Below are 15,691 nucleotides of genomic sequence, written 5' to 3' on the forward strand. Positions count from 1 at the left end.
TCCACTTCTGGCTGCCATACCCATGTGCACACACATGCACATGAAAGTGCACCCACACATGTATGAACATATACCATACATATCACAAACACATAAAAATATCCCATCAGAATGGGCCATCGGTCCTGACTGTAGATGGTTATATGCAGTCACTCCATGGGCCAACACGTTTCATGCCTATACCTTTGTAGTTTCTCATTTCTTCTACTTCCAAATTGTTTTTGACCGTGGGACACACTCAGACAAAACCTTCAGAGAGTACAGCCATGTACTCTCATTTAATGTTCCATGTATGGTTTATTAAGCTATCTGCAGTCAATAGAGTTCAAACATTAAAACATGTAGTTAATTTCTCTGATTACCTCTTAAAAGAGGTATGCGCATGCACACATGTGTACAGGTGCGATCATCTGTGTGTGGGGTATGGAGGTCAGAGGTTGGCTTCATGTATCTCTCTTCCCCTTATTTTTTGAAACACTGTCTCTTACTGAACCCGGAATGTCACATTTTGGTTGCACTGGCTGGCCAGTAAGCCTTGGGGGTCCATCTGCCTCTGTCTCCTACCCCTGAGCTCTGTGCTTACATGCTGATGATACGCTGCACTTTTTACATGGCTTAGGGGATATGAATGTTCTCATGCTTTGCCCAGCAAGCACTGTATCTCCAGAACCCCAATCGCCACTTTTCACCACCACCCTCAAACTCTGCTTATCCTTCAGTGAAATTTTACGAAAAGTCATTTTGGGTTATTGAAAGTTAGCACAAGCCAAAGCGATCTACTTACACAGAACACGATGTGTTCCCTTCCCATTCTGAGGCAGGTACATGACTGCAGGAATGCAGATAGGAGACAGTAGTGCTGGCTCCATTATCCTTACTCTTTTCCTTTATTGGAGGCTGAGCTACCCTGAATCATTGCTGGAGTTAGAAGTGAATCTCTGGTCCACTCTGCTCCATGCTTTGAAGGCTATGTGTTCGCATGGCTCATGACACTACAAACAACATCCTCGGGTCTCCAGTTCTCTATTCCAGTAGCCAGGCTTCCTACAGCCTATCCATTTGAGATTCCCACTGTTGCATAGTGAGCTGGGGTAGTTCCATGAAGCATGGCCTCCCTCTCTAGGATCAATCACATAAAGCTCCTGATGCTAGAGCCCCTGCATACCTCCTAAAACACCTGATCCCAAGCCTGTTCACCCATGGAATATGTGTGCATCTGTTCCATGTGTGTTTCAAAGGCTGATCCTGTGTTACAATACCGTGACTTCCTGCCCCTAGAAGCATTGCAGGTGTGGCTGCTGTGTCACATGTGTGTCAGTAGGTGGCATAGAGGAGGGAGGCTACATCTGTGCTCAGTGTTCCGACCTATGAACATCTGAATGATTAGTAGCCTAACTTTTCCTGGGAAAAGCTAGCCTGAGATGACCACAAGTCCCACACAACAGGGACCCCTACAGCTTCCAGAACTGGGAGCAAGCCAGAGATTAGAAGAACCCCACCTGGGGCTGAGGGATCCAGGCAGGAGTGAGCCTGAGACAGAAGACCTTTGGAACAGAAGACCAGACATTAGGGCTGGTCTGGGGAGGAGCAAGCCTGAGATGACCACCAGACCCACACCATGGGGCCAGGACAGGGAGCTAGACTGAGATGACCTCAAGTCAAGCATCACACAGGCTTGGGGTGCAGATCATATACAAGATGACCCCTTCCCAGCACCACAATGCAGAAGCAGGGCTTAGCACTCCTGAGACCACTCCTGAGACAATCCAGACACTCAGAGATCCCAAGTGCCAACAAAAGGAGCAAGTACGTGCTACAGAAATGGGAGGGAAAGAAAAACAAGGCTGTGGGCACAATGAAGAGAGGCCAAATTGGATGGAGACTCTAGTGAGGAACAGCCTGATGTGAGTAGCAAGTGATACCAATTGACACCATGAGGTTAGGTGGATGTCCCTGATTTGGCCTGCCACCCAGGGACATGTTGATGTCTGAGGGCTGTGCAGAACTGACCCTATCACCTGGACATTGTGGGATAGCTGGCCCTGGAGGCATGAGAGCTGCAGGGCTAATCCAACCACTAGCAAGCTGCAGTACATGGGAGAGCAGATCCCATGTATTGTGGGCGTTACGTGTGAATCAGCCGAGGATATCAGTGTGGGAGATCTGGACACGCCACTTATCTCCCCTGAGGTGGTATGGATGAGGGAGAGATCCCTCCTCCCTTGCAGATAACCACCTCCAGCAGGCAGGAGACCTGGTCCTGGTGTCATGAGAGCAGGAGAGCTGTCCCTGCTCCTCACTATCTGCAGTACTTGGGCAAGCAAAACAGGCCCTGCACTTCGCATGTAGGGGTTGTGGGTGAGCCAGCCCCAAGGGTGTGTGTAAGGGAGAGCCAGCCCTTCTTGTCTGCTGGCAGGCAGGAGAGCTGGCCCTGGGGTCATGAGATTGGGAAAATTGGCCATGTCCCTTACCATCTGTAACACAGAGAGAATAGGCCCTGCACCTCACCTGCGGAGCAGGGTAGAGCTGGCCCTGAAGGTGGGAGTTTCTAGTGAGCCAGCCCTAAGGGCATAAGAGCAGAAGAGCTCAGATACCTCTCAGGCTAAGATCCAGGCCTTTGAATTGAGCCATCCCAGCATCTACTCCATCTATGAACTGCTGGAGCAAATGAAGGGCTAGTCCTACAGATTCAAAGCTATAGGATCGCCATGACACAGGGCAACAACAGGATATCTAAGAGGAGTCCCAAGGAGGATCCAGTATCAACAGAGTAGGGGAAACCAGAAGCCTCTTACCAGACCAAAGAGTCATTTGAACCTTGCAATAACATTTGCAAGTAAAGTATAGACAAAAGAATCTACTGTGGACACACTATAGGTTCCACAATAAGATTTTTTTCCCTCTGTTTGTAGGAAAGGTTGCAAGGGTAGAAGATGAGTATGAGGAGAGGGGGAGATGAAAGGAATTTGGGTGCACAATGGGAAATTCACAAAGAACCAATAAAGTTTTTTTTTTTTTAAAGAATACCATGACTTGCCTTGTGCCACAGTGCAGTCCTCATTGGGCTGCTCCTCTGGAGAGTCTGGCGGTCCTCCTTGCATATTTTGTCATCTCAAACTTCCTCTATCTTATCAGGAGTAGGTGTTGTGTTGTGCTGTGTGCCTAGTATGTCCATCTTCCTGAGAGTACAGTGTCTTTCTTGAGACCATATTTTTTTTTCTTGACCATGTGAAATACCCATGTTAATAATCAAATAAAAAAGACAAAGACTCACGAAGGAGACAATTCTCTGTGCTTGTCTACAAGGAAGTTTCTAGAATGGGTTGAGGTAGGTATGTGTAGGTGTTGTCACTCTGTGCACTGGGTGTCTGGACTGGACAAAGGAGAAAGTGAGCTGAGCACCAGCAGTCAACCCTCTCTGTGCTTCCTGACTGTGGAAGCCACGTGACCACCCAACTTACATTCCTGCTGCCATACTTTCCTACCATGATGAGCTGTAACCTCAAACTGGAAGTCAGAATAAAGCTTTCCTTCCTTAAGTTTTGTTTTTGTAATCAGGTATTCGGTCACAGCCATGAGAAAAGTGATTCACATCCCATGCAAACACAGTCCTGCATAACAGATGTGTTGAACAAACGAACAGAGAGACCACTTATAGCCCAAAAGGGATGGAGAAAGTTGTCTGGACTCAGGTGGATATGAAGGAAATGGTTTTGAGACAGGAAGAACAGAGCCTGGTGGTCAGAGTGGAGAGCGAGATGAGTTGAGTGTGAGCAACGGGGAGACACTGATATCCATCACTTTAGGCAGAACCAAAGTCTGGCACTGGCTGATTAGGCCACAATTATCATGTTCAACTTCAAGACATGATTTAAGTTTTAAGAACATAAACGCACCACAATTTTTGAGCTAAATATGACCTCTGAATACTAACTATGCTACTGAGATGTAAGCACGTAAAAAGTGTACCATTGCACAGAGAAACAAAACTCTTGCCTATAACAAGACCAATCTCATTGGAAGCCAACTGACTTCTCCACAAGCACAATTTAAGGGTTTCTAAGAGGTGCCTGACCCATGCGTCATAGCATCTAAAGTCAATAGATCTAGGTTGTAGAGTCTAGACCTGTTAACAGCATTTCCTATTCATAGTGTTCTCTATCTTTTGCATCACGTTTGCCTTCATTTCCCATTAGATTCTAGGTGTCACACAGAACAGGGTTTTCATCATAGCCCTAGAGGTACTAAGTGTCAGCCCTTCTAAGGAATGTTCCCTTGAGGAGACTCTTTCATGAGTAACAGTCATTGCCTTTTTTCTCGGCTATGACTCATTGTCCCAGAATAGGAAATAACCTGAGGCACAAAAGAACAATCTGTTAGAAGAGGGTGCTGTGAGATAAACCCAGTGTGTTCCTCAATTTAGGATGAATAACACAAATTGGACCTTGGGTTAGACAAGTGTGATGATGTGATCCATCCGGATAACTCAGTAAGAGTGGTTCTTAGGAATACTGGAGTTGTTCTCTAGAGTTGCTGAGAGGATTTTCAATATGCACTACTCTAGATATTCATGTCCTATCACTTGAACATTGATCTTATTTACTGAAGCTCATGTCAAAATATACTCCTTACTGTAAATCGCCATGATGTAGCACCAAGTGGAACCTTTAAAATGTGGTTAGGCTCTGCCATCATGAGTAGATTAGTCTATGGTTTGATGGATGAATGGGTTAATGGGCTATCTCAGGAGTGGTGGGTCTGCTGTCAGTCACACCCAGATGGACTATCTTCTCATGTTCTTCATTCTATACCCATGGGGTTCTATAAGCCATCTTGGGCCTTGATCAGCAAGTAGAAAATCACCACACATGGACTCTTGATCTTGGAGGAGAGCTATGAGCTCAAACAAGGTTCTTTTCTCCGTAACTTACTCAACTTGTAGTTGTGTGTAATTAACAATAGATTAAAATATCAGGTTACCTTAGGATCCCCAAGGCTTAGAAACACCATGACACAGAGGAACAGAACCCATGAGAACTGAAGGGTTTTCATTTTGTAGCAATTTCATCCAAATTGATACATTCCTTCCTGTGAGGTGGATGACATCTTATGAAACTAAGGAAGTAAATTGGCATCACGATTTCAGGACAGTTGGTACTAATAAGAGTCTTAATATCCCTCCACTCCCACCCCCATGGTTATAAAGCAGAATGATATTGCTGGGGATGGGAGACTCATCTCTGGAGGAGACTCTCTAACCTGATATGCTTCTTTCAAATTGTGCTGTTAAGAGTCCGGTGTCACCACTGGGGTGCCTGAGCACCGCCAACAAGATCAGGGAAGACAGAGTAATGAAAGGTTCTGAGGGGCTCCAGTCTGGCTGGAATGACCAACGTGTTACAACTCTCAAAAGGGAAGCCCATGTAAGGCAAGTAGCCAGGGTCTTTCCGCTATCTCTATTGTTAGTTAACAGTGCTGATGCTAGCAGCAACAGCAGCAGCAGGTGAGCCAGCCAGTAAGAAAGTGGCTGGAAATAGTTACAACCGACAACAAAGGGCAGCTAGTAGTTGCAGGCAGCTGACAGCCACAGCAGCAAGTGGATGGGGGAGGAGCAGATGCAAGGTCCAGTGATAAATGCTTTGGGAAAGAAAACTCTCCCCTGAGTGTTACAGCTCAATAAAAGTCACCCTCAGATGACTCTTGGTGAAATAACTCATACACTTTATTCCGTGTGTATCAGGACCTTATGAACATTTTGGGGATAGGATGGAATCCAGGGGTAGATGCTTCCCATGGCTCAGTCTGAGATGTTAGGATGCTCTATTTGCCTGGGGAAGGACATCAGGTGTTGTCTCTATGTGACTGACTGTCATGACCTTCTTAATGGAGTGTTGTGGTTATGTGTTCCAGGGCAGATAGATGTTGGCCAGGAGCTGGTTCTATCTGCTGATCTCAATTCTGAGATTCCCTGGGGTTTTGAACCTGCTCAATCTTACCAGGTCTTCTGCCTGGACACATGGTCCACATGCCCCACTGTCTGGTAAAATTGTAACTTTGGTGTGTCTTCCATTCCCTTCTGGGGATTTAGTAAACAAATGTCACCCCAGGAAAAGTCTCACATAACACAGACTCTTCAAATAGAGCTAACAGATAAGACCTACACCATCTAGTTTACACTTGAATTTCAGATAATCAGCAAGTAGTATACAAGTGTACCTATGGTCCATTCTGCTGTTAACAAAGTTGAACTCTTTAAAGTTAACTCTAAAGTAATGTTTCCTATGTGTAGAGGAGAGGAGATTCATGGCTGAGAAGTGTAGAAAAATCTGGCTTGGAGTAATCCTCACCTTCAGACTCTCTCATGAAACACAAAGTAGGAAATGCCAAAGAGACACTAAGGTGAAGGTCTCAGGTGTGGCCTGTCTGGGTGGCTCATTCATTTCCTGTTGTGTTAAGTGCTGATGTTGACCTTCTAGGTCTCACACAAAGTTCAGTGGAACAAATGAAACCCATTACAGGCTTCCTCTATGGGCGGGGTGAGACTGGTTTGCCTCTAGGATGTGGAGACTCTACATCCTCCCCAAGGCTTCTTTCTCTCAAGAAAAGAATAAATTCTTGCTCTGTGAAGACGCTGACAGAAGATTACTGAGCAATTGGCCTCAAGGTGTGCATTCAAAAACATGAGGACCTCTGATGGTGACTCTCTACAGAGGAATATCACAGGATAAAAGCACACTGCTGTGACCTTGGGAGAATTGCTAAAGTGCTTGACATATAAGCATGAGAACCTGAGTTCAATCCCCACATGAACATGCAGAAGTGCACTTATAACCACAGTGTCACAGTGATGGAGGCACCACATTAAGAACAACAGCTCCACATGACTGCTCTCATTTTAGATGGCAACTTCAAGTTTTGAGTGTCCCCTCAATGACTTTTTCTTATTGTCTACCTAAAAATTACAAACTGCTCTTTCTACAGTGCTCTTTCTACACAGCCTTTCACAACAGTGGCATCCTTGCAGCTGGCAAATCTCTAAGTCCCCTTGTACTTCTGATTGGCCATCTTCAATTTCCAGCCTTCTACTCCTCTCCTATGTCTTCTAATTCATTCATTCATTCATTCATTCATTCATTCATTCATGCTTTCTAATGACCAGCTCCGTCTGTATTCTAAGGGCTTACTATGCATCATCTGACAAAACAAAAACTCAGGACATTTCAGGTGTTTGTTTTTTTGTTTTTTTGTTTTTTGTTTTTCGTTTTTCATTTTTGGTTTCTCATTTTTGTTTTGTTTTATTTGAGTCTCTATTTTGGAAACTAGAAAGACTAGATAAATTCTTTATTTACAACATAATTAAACAAGAGACAAACATTACTAAAAGGAAGCCTTCTCACCCTTAGAGAGGCAATGAAGTGAGAAAGGAGGCACTGACTGGCTCTTCTTGAGCCTCGTGGGTACCGACTGCCAACATACAGTGTAGTATTAGAAGCACAGCTCTAGTTGAGAATGGCTGTACTAGCTGGTTTTGTATGTCAAGTTGACACAAGCTGGAGTTGTCACAAGAAAGGAGCCTCTCTTGAGAAAATACCTCCATGAGATCCAGCTGTAAATCATTTTCTCAGTTAGTGATCAAGGGGGGTATCAGCCCATTGTAGGTGATGCCATCCCTGAGCTGCTAGTCCTGGGTTTTATAAGAAAGCAAGCTGAGCAAGCCAGGGAAAGCAATTCAGTAAGCAGCACCCTTCCTTGGTCTCTGCATTAGTTCCTGCCTCCAAGTTCCTGTCCTGACTTCCTTTGGTGATGAACAGCAATGTGGAAATGTAATCTGAATAAACCCTTTCCTCTCCAACTTGCTTCTTGGTCATGATGTTTTTGTGCAGGAATACAAAACCTGACTAAGATCTTGAACTTCTGATCTTTCCACTGATAATCCCAAGTGCTGAGGAAATGTGCCACCACGTCCAGGTTATTCTATGCTGGTGGGGAAGCCAGATCTTTGTGAATGCTAAGCAATCACTCTGTCAACCATGTTCCATCTCCTTTCCCTGAAATGGGCTATAAACTGGTGTGTCTAATAAAGATTTTATGAGTACCTACTATGTTTTAGCCAACCTTTCTAATACTAAATATATAGAAACAAGGTGAAATTCCTCTACTTTTGAAGGTTTTTTATCTAATATGACCAAAGTATACACATATACAAACACATTTAGAATTTGTAGCAGTCCTCTTGTCTTCAGCTAACAGATTCCAAGACACTCCCCACCCCCACCCTCTCTGGATGCTTAAAACCATAATCACTGCTGAATTCCACACTTGATGTACTTTCTTGTATACACACATGCACAAATTTAAAGCCTTTCTTTTGTCCTTGGCAGGTACTATACCACACTAATGTTTGCAGTGAAGGATGGAGTGGCTATACTGGTCAAAGCTCAATGTTTCTCTTTCTTTCACAAGCTCTTGGATGGACAATCATCCCTACAGTAAATCTTAGAAACCTCAACATTCTTTTTTAATTTTTTGTCTTTCTTAATTAAGTCAATAACCTCTACCTGTTTACATATAGATGTCACTTTACATTTTCTCTCTGACACCATACTGTGGAGCCAAGTATGGCACAAGTTAAGCACAAGTATGGCATCTTGAACAATCAACTTCATAATTAAAAGAGGTCTAAGTGAATAACAGGTAGGTGATGTATGCAGAGTGGAAACACCAGACAAAAACATCACTGATATCTCAGGTAGAACAGAGCCAGCGATACTTCATATGACCCTAACCACATTAGAACCCAGAGGATGGGCTTGGGAAAATCACTGTATCTCTATTCTTTTTCCCAAGGTGTCCACATAGAATAAATCTTTCTCTTTACTATAATTTCATCTGTAGTTGGCTTATTGTGGATGAGTGGCCAAGTTGATGTTGTTAGCAGTGCCAGGACCCTTACCTAAAAACTCCTATAACAGCCTTGTGTTGAGAGATGTATCCAAATTTGTCCCTGTTGTCAGACAGAAGCCTAGCTATTAGTAGGGTTTTGCCTCTTTCAGAGAGTTAAGCCTTCTGTTAGAGAACCAACATGCCACTCAGTGACAAACAGTAGCATATCTGGGTCTCCAAGGCTCACATATGCATAGGTTTTTCACCTACTCAAGGGATCTTTCTGTGCACACAGAGCCCAGGCACACACTCAGTAGAGAGTGAGGATATTCATTAGAAGCAAGTGTATGGTGGACAAAGGGACAGAGAGAAGAGGAGCTCAGCTCACCCTCTTCCCCTGAGTAGCTCTCTCCTCTCTCCAGGACTGACTGTGCAAGGGCAGGCGGGAAGAACAGTGTTGAGAAAGTATGGAAACTTCTCATTTGCTTTATTGGCATCAGAAAACTGAGAAAGAATCTACCGACTATAATTCTGGCCCTGATTGCAAAACAATCTGTTGTTTAGTTCTGGAGCTGTGGTTAGCACACTGTCAGCCTGGCCTGCAGTGCAGCCACAGCCAAAGAGAGCAGAGCAGAAGCCAGCATCAGAATTGATGTCAGATGCCTGTTAAAAAGGAAATGGCCATGGAAAGAGATAGCGAAGGCCAATTCGATGGGAGGGAAAGAGTGGGTGGAGAGGAAGGCAGCTGGAACAGAAAGGGGGAAGCTGAAGAATGCCACGAAGTAAATGGACAGGCATGCACACAGAGAGATTGCTGGTCAAAGTGCCTTTCACTACAAAAAGTGTCAAGTAGGTGGTAGGCATGGTCATTGCTGAGCTATTTTTTTTTTGGACAGAATGTTCATATGAACTGAGCTCAGTAAACATAGAGAAGTACCAAGCCCACGCAGCTCCACCACCCAGCACAGATTCCAAAGCTACATCTTAGACTCTTAAGACTTAGAGGAAAGAGCTAGTTTCTTAAGTAAGTGAGTGCAGTGCCCAAGGAGGCCAGAAGAGGGTGTAAGATTCCTGGAACTGGAGTTGTAGGTGGTTGTGAGTTCACCCGTATGAGTACTGATCCTCTGCAAAAGCAAGTGTTCTTAACTGCTGAGCCATCTTTCCAGCCCTAACTGCACAATTACAGATAATATCTGTCAGCATCAAAAGGTGGCACAGCCACTCAGGGCGTTTTTGCTAGATGTAGATAGATACCCCAGCATCAAGATAATCATGACATCAGCATGACCCATTTCGTATTGGAGGGATGATTATGGGAGGAAATTAAAAAGCAGCGTATAAAATTATCAAGAACACAGGCAGGCATGGTTCTTACTTCATAGGACTGTACAATGGGTAATTAGATAAACCAGATAAGGTAGTAACAGTTCAGAAAAACTACTGGGAATCTCAAAACTGAGGGTAAACTTCACATGTTCTCAATGCAAAAGAGTAATAAGTAATAAATACACAGTGACAGATGTGTTCATTAAATCAAGGTGCAAATGTATAAATATAACAAATTATCTATCACATACCTCACATAAATATAAACAATAATTTGTTGATTATGATTAATTATTTTTAAAACTAAGTAATCTCTCCTTGTTGGTTTTCCTTTTGATATTTTGATCATACTTGGTCACTTTAAATATTTATATGTAGTTGTATATTTTTCCCATTTATATTGCTCATTTATTTTTTTCTTTGACTATCAAATTCTTTATCTTGTTTTACATTATTGTCTTTTCTCTTTGGAGACAGGCTTTCACTGTGAGACTGAGTAGGACAATGAGTTAGAGTTGAGACACAAAGTGACAACAAGAGATAGAAGAACCTTGGGCCTGCCTTTATTGTATTCTCTCTATTGTGGTTTTGATCCCCTTCCCCATGGGCTTTTCAAGAGAATAAATGAAAGAAATACCATAAATGGAGATCTGGTCAACCATGACTGAAGAAGGAAAATGGGTCACCTTATCCTCTTGAATATGCTTCCTACATCATAAATATTCACAAAGTCACAACATAGAACCCAGCAGGCTACCACGTATCCCCTTTTGGACAGCCCACTGTAATCCTCTGAATTATGTTTTACCTAAAGCATAACTATGTATATTTATAGTAACTTTTAGCATAAAAGTTACTTTTCTGTTTAAATTGTCTGTGTCACATCTGGAAAGAGCGTTCACTGATTAAGAGCTCTTGATCTTCTTCCAAAGGACCTGAGTTCATTTCCCAGCCCCACAAGTCTGATGTTCACAACCACCTATAATTCTAGTTTCAGGGGATCTGATACTTTATTTTGGTCTCTGTTGGTACAGGTTACATACAACCAACAAATACAATCAACATACACATATATTTAAATTGATATGTGTTAGTGTGTGTGTATCATCTGTGTCTTTGGCATGAATCCTTTTCTTTGATAAAACAAGACCCCAAATGAAACCTTTAGCCATAATGTAGGTCCCAAGTTAATCTTAGGCTTATGTTTCTCTTGCCTCAAGCTTCCAAACTAATCTACAAACTAAATCAGAAAAGACAACTTCCATACTCATTCTGTTAATTCAAGGCAACCAGATGGTGACCAAGTGTTCAAACACATGAGTCTGTCAGGAAAAATGACATTTAACCATTACTTTTATCCATAAGTCAACACAGTATCACAATGAAAAAGTCACTCCAATGTCAAATATCCTGACAAGCTAACAGTGCCAACACTATTCAAAACTCTAAAATTCAAGGAGGGACAAAGGGAATCTCTTATCGATAACTTCAGTAAAAGCAAAGCCAAGTTATATATGACCAATATACAGCAGCACAGAACAAACATAACTATACTAAAAGGGAAGGATGGAGACATAGCAAGGGCAGACCAGAATAAAACAAGAATAGAACCAGATACTGCAGACACCAAATCTTTTAACTCCAGGTAAAGCTCTGAGGCTTGTGACAGCAAAGCCAAGGCTCCAGTGGGCTTAGAAAGACTTGTACTTGTAGCTATACTGCTTGTAACAGAATTTAAGTGAGCTTACTACAGAGATATTTGTTGTGTTCATGACTTTTCGTATCACTGGCACAAGATATCAGGCAGAATCCACAGAGGGAAGAGGACCTGCCTTAGCCCTCTGTCTCGTTGTTTCATAGTGGGGAATTTACGATGGTAATAGATATGGAAGAGAGTGAGTCCTGTCCATGGTGATTCATCTCTCCAAGCCAAGCAGGAAACACATAGTTCAGGTTGGAACTCGGGTTTGCATATTGCACTCTACCCAATCTTTTGGATCTGCATCTATTAGCCAAGATCCATGTCCAAAAGTTTCAAGTTCAAATACATGTGGAGGCAACATTTCACATCTAAATCATAACATTCCACTACTATTCCACAATAGGTTCTCAGCCATCTTATGATGAAGAATGAATTTTGTCCAAGTTCAGAAGCCCTCGTAATCTTACATATCCAACACTGTTCAAAGCCCGACTCTCTTCTGAGACACAAGGAAATCTTTAACTATGAGATCTTTATTGAAACAAAACAAAACCACACTACAAACTTTAATATACAATGACACAGATTAGGCATTCCCAAATCAAAATGGAGGAGTCTTGTAATTGCAAGGGACCAAAGCAAGACTGAAAGTCAGAGGGGAAAGTGTCAAACTCTCTAGTTCTATGTGATTCATGGGAGGTCATGGTGACATCATTTGGGCTCTAACTTGTATGTGTTAGCTTGTCCCTCAACTCTTCTTACTGCTATATCCATGGCTTCTCTGTTGGCCTGACTCCAGTGTGTGACTACTTCCCATATCTATGAGATTTTGTGTTCTCCTTTGTTACTTGGATTTCACCTTTACAGCTTCACACAAAGTCCACTCAGGAGCTTCATGATAGGAATCTGATCACACTGTATTTCCTGTCTTTCTAGAACTTTGAGCAAGGCCTCCATGATTCCATAAATGATTGTATGCCTGCACAGCCATCACACCATAGACAATGATGATTTCAGATGCCTGTCAGGCCACAGCTGCATGAACATCTGGGTGTCTTTGTGATTGAACCTTGGGAAAAGTCTTCACTAGGTGGGTCTTCTCAGGAGACAGCTGCCTTTCATGTGAATCCACACTTTAATGTTTGTATTTGTATATTCATGTCTGTGTGCATGTGAACCACAGTGTGGCTGTATCTGTGGAAGCTAAAAGAGAGTGTTGGATCTTAAAAACCTGGAGTTACAGATTCCTATGGAATGGCTACTGGGAATTGACCATGGGTCCGCTAGAAGATCAGCAAGTGCTTTTGGCTGCACGAGCCCCATGGGTTTATGTTTTAATGTGTTTGAGCCTTCAGAAGGTGAGATCTGACCTTCAGCACAACTCTCTATGTGTCCCTGTGAGGAGCTCCTCGTTCTCCTTTAATCACGGCAATCTCCTCAACTGTCACAGCTTACTGTGGATGGAATTTGTAAATTCACTCATATCCTTTTCAATGTCAAAACGGCCCATTCTTACATGTTTCTGCTCTACCTACTGTTCTATTTTCAGTATAAATGTCAGGAAAAGTTGTCCAATCACCATGCCATAGCCTGGATGTTATGCTGTCTTGAAATGTTTTCCACTCAACAAATTAGCACATTACATTAAAATTCAACCTCAGTCAACTTTTCAGGAACCAGGTAAAGAAATTCAGAGAATGATACATGAGGATAAAGAGGGGATAGAGGCACACATGAGTATAACAGGGAGATGAGTCCAATCAAAATACCTTGTTTACATATATTAATACATAATGATAAATCTATTATTGTATTCAATTAATATATGTTGATAAAAACTATATATATATATATATATATATATATATATACATATACATCATATACACATATCCAACTAGATCACAGAGCTAAATGTTGAATATAAGACTCTGAAATTTTCAAAAACATATAGATTATTGTATAAGCAAAATATTAGATACTATGTCTACAACATGATTGAGTGAAAAACTGTAAATTAGTTTCATTTAAGTTGAGAACATTTGACCTTAAAGGGAAAACTTTTAAATAAATAAAAATTAAAAACACACATTAAGAAGAACATTGTATTTAGATTTTCATTTCCCTGATGACTACGGATGTTGAACATTTCTTTAGGTGCGTCTCAGCCATTCAATATTCCTTCACTGAGAGTTCTTTCTTTAGCTCTGTACCCCATTTTTTAATAGAGTTATTTGATTCTCTGAAGATTCCACCTCACACTAGTCAGAATGGCTAAGATCAAAAACTCAGGTGACAAGAGATGCTGGCAAGGATATGGAGAAAGAGGAACACTCCTCCATTATTGGTGGGATTGCAAGCTGGTACAACCACTCTGTAAATCAGTCATAGAATCGGACATAGTACTACCTGAGGACCCAGCTATACCACTCCTGGTCATATACCCAATAGATGCTCCAACATATAACAAGGACGCATGTTCCACTATGTTCATAGTAGTCTTATTTATAATAACCAGAAGCTAGAAAGAACCCAGATGCCCTTCAACAGAAGAATGGATACAGAAAATGTGGTACATTTACACAATAGAGTACTACTCAGCTATTAAAAACAATGACTTCATGAAATTCCTAGGCAAATGGATGGAACTAGAAGATATCGTCCTGAGTGAAGTAACCCAATTACAAAAGAAAATATACAGCTTGTAAGCAGAACAAGTTATCCAGGCAGAAAATGTGAACACAATTAATCATTAAGGAAATTCTCACTGAATGTCCAATAAGAGTCTGTGAAAAAGTTACTTAAGGGCTCTGGAGAGGCAGCTCAAAGGTTAGAGCACTTGCTGTGCAGTCCTGAGAACCAGAGTTTAGTTCTCAGCATCCACAAAGCCAGCTCCACATCCCATGGACACCCATAACTCCAGTTCCAAGGGATTTGTAGCCCTCTCATGGATTCTGTGAATGTGTGTGTGCATGTGCATTTTCAGGCTCAAGTGCACACAAAGAGTAAAAGAAACCATTTTTTAAAAAAACTAAGGTATTAGAGTATCATCCCCACAACATGACAAAGCTGTGGCAAAACCAAAGCTTCCTAAGCCTACATATATTTTAAACATGTGACTTTGTCCTCCCAACTCCAGCACCAGTGTGACTCTGCTCTGTACTTCATGTGTGGCCATGCGAAGTGCTTCAGTCAATGCCAGAGGCTTGAGAACCAACTATGCCGTTATCTTGTTCTCTTGGCTTCTATGGTAACCAAGAAAAGAGTTTGTCTTCATGGACTTGATAGTTTCCAAAAGAGAAAACAAACCAGCAGTACACATCTCACCCCACAACAGTCAAACCCTGGCAATGCAGATTCAGGAAGATGAGTGATTGCTTTAAGCAAGCTGGTTTAGAGGAATTTAGTTGCAATGTACACTCAGTTAACCAATAATAACATGTAAAGCATTCTGACAAACTTTAATCAGATCAAAACAAAGGAAAATGTGATCGAATCAAAATACATGTTCAGAAGGCTGCAGAGAGAGGTCAGTGGTTAACAGCATTTATTCTTCTCATGTTGGGATCCAGGTTTGGTTCCCAACATCCAAATGGCATCTCACAGCTGACTGTAACTCCAGTTCCAAGTTAATGCCTTCTGCTGATCTTGTTTGACTTCTGTGCATATGTAATATACAAAAACTTATGGAAGTACAAATACATACACATAAAAGGATAGATGATAGATGATAGATAGATAGATAGATAGATAGATAGATAGATAGATAGATAGATAGAT

At 42.0% G+C, this 15,691-nt stretch overlaps 1 non-coding gene across 1 annotated transcript; it reads left to right on the plus strand.

Moving 5' to 3' along the window:
* The first annotated feature begins 1,267 nt into the window (after nucleotides 1-1,267).
* LOC114617275 lies at nucleotides 1,268-1,399 on the plus strand. Its single transcript, XR_003710759.1, has one exon. It is a non-coding gene; the product is annotated as a small nucleolar RNA SNORA17 (small nucleolar RNA).
* The last annotated feature ends 14,292 nt before the right edge of the window (nucleotides 1,400-15,691 follow it).

The sequence above is a fragment of the Grammomys surdaster genome, unplaced genomic scaffold, assembly GCF_004785775.1.
Source record: "Grammomys surdaster isolate TR1022 unplaced genomic scaffold, NIH_TR_1.0 135, whole genome shotgun sequence".
NCBI classification, from domain to species: Eukaryota; Metazoa; Chordata; class Mammalia; order Rodentia; family Muridae; genus Grammomys; species Grammomys surdaster.